Raw genomic sequence first — 8,177 nt, 5'->3', positions numbered from 1 at the left:
CATCTCCCCCTGTTTAGTATACAATATGGAAGGGACAGACGTGCCTCAGTGGACTGGCCACACTGGGTGAAGAGGTGTGGGGCTTCCAGTCACCGCATCTGCTACCCTTGAGTCAGTCGTTTCCAAAGCTTGGCAAGGCGCGAGCGCACAGATTGAGGTCTATGCGCCAGCTCCTCGATAACTTCAAACTTAAGTGGCAGAGAGTTGGCAGGAGGGGAGATGTCAGGCGTTAGCTGGTCTTCTGAGGTGCATAGTTGTAGAACTTTTGAGTCCTTTCTGGTTGCTTCATTCACTTGATTCTTTACAAAGGTGGTGAGTTTGCGAAAAGCCCAAGGACCAAAGGAAACTAGCAACATAAAGCCAATGAAGGGTCCCAAAAAGGCTGGGAGCACTGTTGTTATCCATGGAGAGGTAGAAAACCAATTTTTGTACCAGCTCTCACTCTGCTCTATATCTTTTTGTCTATTTACTAAATCATCCTCTATACGTTGAATGCTATTTCTAACTAAACCTGTTTCATTCTTAAAAACACAACATTCTTTTTTAAGGGCTACACAGACTCCCCCTTTCTTCAAAAAAAAAGGAAACCAAATTAAACCACGGTGGTTTTGCTGCACTATCTTTGCTAGGGATTTAACAGTGTGCTCTAAGTATTGTAAACTTAGTTTAAGTTTGTAAACATTTTTAACAACAGTTATACTTAAGGCATTAACAGGTTTTAGAGTATGAATTAATTAATAAATTATTGTGCCAGCACCAATAATACCCAGGCCCATTAATAAGGCAAGGGTAAGAGCAGTAACTGGTTTCCTCCTGCAGCGGGAGAGAGACACAGAGTTATCTTTAAGGGGTAATAAATTAGTTTCAGGTTTAACAGTCAATTTAGGCATTAAAACAACCAAAACACAGTAGTTCTTGGACTGAAAAAACAAATGTAAAACAATGGGGGAGATAAGCCAGTGAAACAGGCAAAAAAACGTTGAATTGGGGGCAATCATGAACTGAAAGGAGAAATCAACGACAAGAATTTGATTACAATTTTCAATAGGGGGAATTATATTGGGTACCAAAGGGCAAAGTCCAAGTCTCACCACCTGTGCCAAGGTGATGCCGAAGTGAGGCTTGGGGCTGGATCGCAGAGTGAAGGGGTCAGAGACAGGCAGGGGGTCGACAAAGCAGAAGTGCGGTTGAGATGAATAGCAGATAGGCAGGGTCAGTGATGGTGGAGGCGTTGACCATCTGCAGGATGAGGTTCGAGGTGGAAACTGGACCAACAGGTTTGATGGTTAATCTCTGTAACACTCTCAGAAATTGGAGGGGGGCAGATTCTCCTTTCTGCATAATCTACAGCATCCTCCAAACACACCCCACACATTCTGACAGAAACAGCCCAGCTCCACATCTCCAGCTGACCTTCACTTCTTTACACCAGGCAAGCATGGGTAACCCCAGTAATTATCAAAGATTGTTGATTGTGCATACATCTAGAGCACTGTCTGGACTCCATAAGAGAAGTGGCCCTGTCCACTTTGATGGTTGTAGCAAGTCAGCTCCTGAAGAGGTTGACTGATGGAGGGATGGAGGATGAGGTCTTTCCCTTCCAGCTCGGAGCACGCGTCTGCCACCCTGTCTAGCCGAGGATTCTGAGGTGAAACGGCGGGTAAACAGCTCGCAGACAGTCAGCTCGTTGAAATATTTGCTTTATTCGGTGGACAAGACTGAAGTCCAAAGACTCAGCTTCAGTTCCAGCCAAAAAGCTCTCCACTTTGCATTATATCAAATGTAATATACTGTCCTTTTCGATTTGTCACCACCTTTAGGAGCATTTCTAGTACTCTACCCACGTATTACCCCACATTTAACCCTTTTTTACCATCAGTTCTTGGCTCCTCACAAGTAGATCATTATCCCTACTCAAGCCGGCTGCCGCACAGCTCCCAAATTAGAAAAATAGAGTCTCAGACTGACAAGAAACCAATACTCTGTTGCAGCCTTCTTTCCTCCACCTCCCTTCATTGTTTACATGTGCTTGATACCATACTCGGTTTCTGAGACATCCCCACTCAAAGATATTTCCAGATTTGGGACTGCTGGGAGCAGTTTTGAAGACTCCAGAAGGCCAACTCACAGACTAAAGCCGTGTCCCAGACTTAACACTCCCCCGACTATTTCTAAAGAAATGGGGCATGTATATCTCCCTTGAGTATCTTGAGTGTATTTCCTTAACAGCTATAACTCGGGTGCTCTGGCTCTGGCCCCGCCACGTGCGCCTGGACTCCAAGCTCTGGCCCAGCCCCAACATGGCCTCTAAGCACCAGCCCATTCAGCCACAGCTGGCCAAGAAGCCCTGGGGTGCAGCCATTGCCCCCAAAGGCTGAGGAGGCGCTCAGCTCACTGGGCCCAAGGAAGGGAGAAAAAGAGCAACAGGAAGCAACTGAACATATCTATGAAGTACAAAATGAAAGAGATAGACTTAATGAACAACCCAGTGAGGATATTTTGAAAGTATAACAGAAATATAACAAACTCCGCCAGCCATTTTTTCAGAAGAGGTCAGAATTGATCGTCAAAATCCCCAATTTTTGAGTAACGACATTTGTCAACCATCCGTAAGTGTCTGCACTGCTTGGGAAGGAGGATGAATAATCTCTGCATTATTTGACAAGAATTGAAATGACAGAGTTTGAAGATATTAAATCAGGTTACAAAACAAATTTTTATTTTGATGAAAACCCTTATTTCGAAAATAAAGTTCTCTCCAAATAATTTCATCTGAATTAGAGTGGTGATCCATTTTCTAAGGCCACTGAAATCAAATGGAAATCTGGAAAGGATTTGACAAAACACTCAAGTCAAACTCAGAATAAAGCCAGCAGGAAGAGACAGCACGAGTAACCCGAGAGTTTCTTTGCCTGATTCACTGACCACTCTGATGCTGGGACAGATGAGCTGGGCGAGGTTATCAAGGATAACATTTGGCCAAATCCTTTACAATACTACTTGGTTCCTGACATGGGAAGGGTAAGGAGAAGAAGAAGAAGAAGAAGAAGAAGAAGAAGAAGAAGAAGAAGAAGAAGAAGAAGAAGAAGAAGAAGAAGAAGAAGAAGAAGAAGAAGAAGAAGAAGAGGAAGAAGAAGAAGAAGAAGAAGAAGAAGAAGAAGAAGAAGAAGAAGAAGAAGAAGAAGAAGAAGAAGAAGAAGAAGAAGAAGAAGAAGAAGAAGAAGAAGGAGGAGGAGGAGGAGGAGGAGGAGGAGGATTGGAAGATACTGATGCAAAAGGGAATGAAAATGAAGGTGAAGAAGATGAAGATTATGATGAGGTGGAGGAAGAAGAAGAGGATGAAGAAGATGACTAAAGGAACACAGTCGGTTTCCGATTTTCTCTCATTTCCTCCAATCCCTGGGAGCAAGTTGCAGTCTTTTTCTTTTCTTCTACCCTCCCCACCCCTCTTGTGCTCAGTCTCCCTGTTTTTGAGGTCTCTTTTCTCCTTTACACCATGGTTATCAACTTAATTTAGGGAAACCTTGATCAGAATTGAGTGGGGGGGGGAGATCTCTACCGCTTTCTGTTCCAAATTTGTTTTTTCCTTTCTTGTCTCTGCAAAGACTATGGAATCAACACCACCATACTATGTGGGAAAAAAGAAAACCCTCTGCTCCCTTCGCTGTGCTGGAAGCTGGAGGGTGGTAGGCCCCTGTGTAGTAGTGCATAGAATTCTAGCTTTTCCCCTCCTTTCTCTGTATATCGGGCTCACAGGTCACATTGTGTCTGCGAATATGGACAGTTAGCATTTACCAACATGTATCTGTCTACTTTCTCTTGTTTAAAAAAGAAAAACTTTAAAAAAATAAATGGGGGTTATAGAACGGCAGCAATGGGGTGGGTTTGAGATGTTTGAGGGGTTAAGTGGGCATTTTGACAAAATGGCTTCTTCTTTGGCATGTTTAATAGTGATGTTTAACGAACATCCTTGCAGTTTAAAATGAGACTTTTAAAATAAAATTCTCTCCTAATGATGACTTGAGCCCTGCCACTCGATGAGAGAATCAGCAGAAACCTGTAGAAACTTATTTGGAATTGACATTATCTATTGTAATTTTGTTCCTGTTTATTTTTAAAATTTTCTTTTGTTTCACTGGAAAGAAAAGATGCTCAGTTTTAAACGTTAAAAATTGTACAAGTTGCTTTGTTACAATAAAACTAAATGTATACTCAAAGGATTGAATTTTTTCTCTCAAAATAACTGGACATGATGACTTTCAGATTTGACATGTGACATGATAAGCTCACCCTAATTCATTTTTGGATGGCACATGTTGCAAGAGGACCTGGGACTATGTGGATTAAGCAAAGGGATCCAATAGTGTGTCTCAGCAACTGGGAAGCAAAGTGGGTACAATTTGCCATGGGTTCCTTAACATTCACATTGAGTTGACCAGAGAATTTTAAATTGAATATCTTGGGCCCTAGATGCATAGCTCAGGTGATGGGCATTGAACTGGCCTAATGATCTTGTCTGCCACCACCATTAGTGCACTTCGGAAGTACTCTGATTACTGAGCCCCAGATTGGCTTATTCCTCTTGTATGTAAGCCTTCTTTGACTGGAGCTAAGATGTTTGACTGTTCTGTCAAGTTCCAGTATGCATAGAAGAGAACAAGGCAACTGCCCCCCCCCCCCCGAGAGCTAGCATAATGAATATGCGGAAGTCTCGGGATGAACCCAGGTTTGATTTCTGGCATCTTGTAATGGTCCCCTAAGCCTGCCAGGAGTAACTCCTGATTGCTGCTGGTTGTGGGCCCCCTTCAAATAGAAAAAAAACTGTCTAATGCTGTAAAATACTACTTTTCTTCAAAGCTTGCTGATGTATTAAACTCAGTGGAAAGATTTCATTGTTAGGCAATGCTGTCTTAGATGGGCTAAACTGACTTCAGCTTCTTGAATCAATCCTTGGCTATCTATACCAGTCAGGAATTGGGTTTCAATAAAGAAACATTTCTGTACTTGGGTCATTCCCTTGATTTGTAGAGATAAAATTGTTACTCTTGAATAGAGAACCTAGAATTTTTGGTTTTCTGCTCACTGTAGTTGGGAACTTGGGAACAGGGGGCTTTAGATTTGTATGTCAAGATACCTAGTCATGAACAAATGACTTAGATGTGACTCTTGGATTTTATTTTGAACACTGGAAACAAACGAGATTAAATTCAATTGTTTGAACTAAAAAAAACAGCTATAACTCTTATCGAATATTCTCTTATATAGTGACAATTTCACCCATTGTTTTTGTTTTGTTTGTTTTTGCAATTTGTTCAATTGGAAATTCTGTCAGAATTGCCTCCCTGTTTAGCGTTCTTGTTAGAGCCAAGTTACCAGGATGGTTGGACTTCTTCCCTAGGGCCCCATATACACCAATATACCTTATGGCATTGTCCCCCTTTTGTACAGGCACATTAAAATGGTAAAATATTACATACACAAACAAGTTCTTATCTAATAGAGATGGGAACACAAAAATTTTAATGCAGTGGTTTCTTACACCCTGAATATGGTCATAATGACTTGGGTCAGGCCTCATAGGAACAGGCAATGCCCATACACCATGGATACCATATACCAAAACATCCACAATTGTCTACAATATCACCAGGAAGCAATGCTCTACCAAGCAAGACCCTACCACTGCACTGGCATGAACTTACTCCAAAGAGGGTTCTCTTAACCACCAGAAGACTTAGTAATAGCAACAACCTGCTTGCAGGGCAGGGCTCTCCACATTGCCAGTTAATAGAGAGATGAAACTAGAGGATGCTCAAAATCATCCTGACTTATGAAGAAGATGCAGAGGAAACAGAATCTTTAATTACAGAAACCTGACGACAACAACAGCGAATCTGCGAAAAAATTTTTTACCAGGACCGCAGAGAATGAATCAGGGGTTGGACATCATAGTATGCCTGAAGCCCTGAGTCAGTATAGGGTCAGAAAATTTCAGGGTCTCCATGTACTTAGGCCAAGGCTTTCCCTTTCCATTTCCCCCGTATTTTGCTGGACCTAAGCAAACAATTATTGCCACCCACATCGTTTTTACTGTATACTTTAACTCTCATGCTTTAAAACAGTAAGAGCTTAGTAAACTTTCTGCTACTGCATTAATGAGTTTATTAGTGATTCAATAATTTTCAAAAATATACTTGCCACTGAACATTTCCTTTCCTTTTTATTTCATCTCTTTATTTTTCTTTTAATTTTCTATTTCTTTTTTAAATCATGTTGCTTTTGGTTTTCCTGAAACAAATGCATTATGATCAGTTATGTCAAACATCTTAAGCATTTTCATCAATAAATAAAAAATATATAAAAAGAAAGTAAGAAGTCAAACTCTCACTGTTTGTAGATGACATGATACTATACTTAGAGAACCCTAAGGACTCCACTAAAAAGCTTCTAGAAAAAAACAGATTCATATAGGAATGTAGCAGGCTACAAAATTAATACATAAAAATAAATGGCCTTTTATACACCAATAATGATAGGGAATAAATGGACATTAAGAAAACAACCCCATTCACATTAGTGTCATACAAACACAAAATCTTGGAGTCAACATAACTAAAGACATGAAGGACCTATACAAAGAAAACTATATACCCTGCTCATGGATTGGCAGGATTAATATCATTAAAATGGCAATACTTCCCAAAGCATTGATTTAAAGTGATCCCTCTAAAGATACCCATGACATTCTTCAAAGAAGTGGACCAAACACTTCTGAAATTCATTTGGAACAATAACCATCACAAAATGCTAAGGCAATTATTGGAAAAAGAAATATGGGATGCCATACTTTCCCCAATTTTAAACTGTATTACAAACCAATAGTTATCAAAACAGCATGGTATTGAAATAAAGACACACCCTTAGAACAATGGAATAGGCTTGAGTACTCAGAAACTATTCCCCACACATACAATCAATTTTTGATAAAGGGGCAAGAAATCCTAAATGGAGCAAAGAAAGCCTATTCAACAAGTGGTGTTGGCCCAACAGGTTAGTCTTTTGCAAAAAAGTGAACTCAGATCCCCTGCCCCACTAACACCATGTATGAAGGTAAAATCCAAATGAATTAAAGACAGTGATTTCAGACCTGAAACAATAAGATATATAGAACAACACATAGGTAAGACACTCCATGACATTAAGACTAAAGGCATTTTCACAGAGGAAACAGCACTCTCCCAAAAAGTGGAAGTAGAGATAAACTAATGGGAATATATTAAGCTGAGAAGCTTCTGAACCTCAAAGTAAATAGTGCCCAGGATACAAGAGCTGCCCACTGAGTGGGAGAAACTATTAACTCAATACCCATCAGATAAGGGTCCAATATTCAAAATATACAGGGCACAGAACTTTACAAGAAAAAGCATTTGATCCCATCAAAAAATGTGGAGAAGAAATGAACAACCTCTTTGTCAAATAGAAATACAAATGGCCAAAAGACACATGAAATAGTGCTCCACATCACTAATCACTAGGGAGATGCAAATCAAAACAACTATGAGGTACCATCTCATGCCACAGAGATTGGTGTATATCACAATGAGAAGAAGCAGTGCTGGTGGGGATGTTGAGAGAAAGGAACTCTTTTCAATGCTGTTGGGAAGGCCATTTAGTCCAACCTTTATGGAAAGTGATAGGGAGATTTCTCAAAAAACTGGAAATTGAGCTCCCATATGATCCAGCTATACCACTTCTAAGGATATACCCTAGGAACACAAAAATACAATTAAAAAATCCCTTTCTCGCATCTATATTCATTGCAGTGCTATTTACAATAGCCAGGCTCTGGAAACAACTAAGATGCCCTTCAACAGATGAATGGCTAAAGAAACTATGGTACATATACACAATGGAATACTATGAAGCCATCAGGAGAGATTGTCATGAAATTTTCCTATACATGGATGTACATGGAATCTATTATGCTGAGTAAAATAAGTCAGAGGGGGAGAGATAGACGCAGAATAGTCTCACTCATCTATGGGTTTTAAGAAAAAGGAAAGACATTTTTGCACTAATTCTCGGAGACAAAGTGATGAGGGTTGGAATTTCCAGCTCAGGATATGAATCTCACCACAAGGAGTGGTGAGTGCAGTTAGAGAAATAACTACACTGAC

General features: G+C 40.3%; 1 pseudogene; it reads left to right on the top strand.

Annotated features, from left to right (window-relative positions):
- The first annotated feature begins 2,300 nt into the window (after positions 1-2,300).
- Positions 2,301-3,544, top strand: LOC125998696 (protein SET-like; annotated as a pseudogene).
- The last annotated feature ends 4,633 nt before the right edge of the window (positions 3,545-8,177 follow it).

The sequence above is a fragment of the Suncus etruscus genome, chromosome X (genome assembly GCF_024139225.1).
Source record: "Suncus etruscus isolate mSunEtr1 chromosome X, mSunEtr1.pri.cur, whole genome shotgun sequence".
NCBI classification, from domain to species: Eukaryota; Metazoa; Chordata; class Mammalia; order Eulipotyphla; family Soricidae; genus Suncus; species Suncus etruscus.
This window is presented reverse-complemented; position numbering and strand designations above follow the sequence as displayed.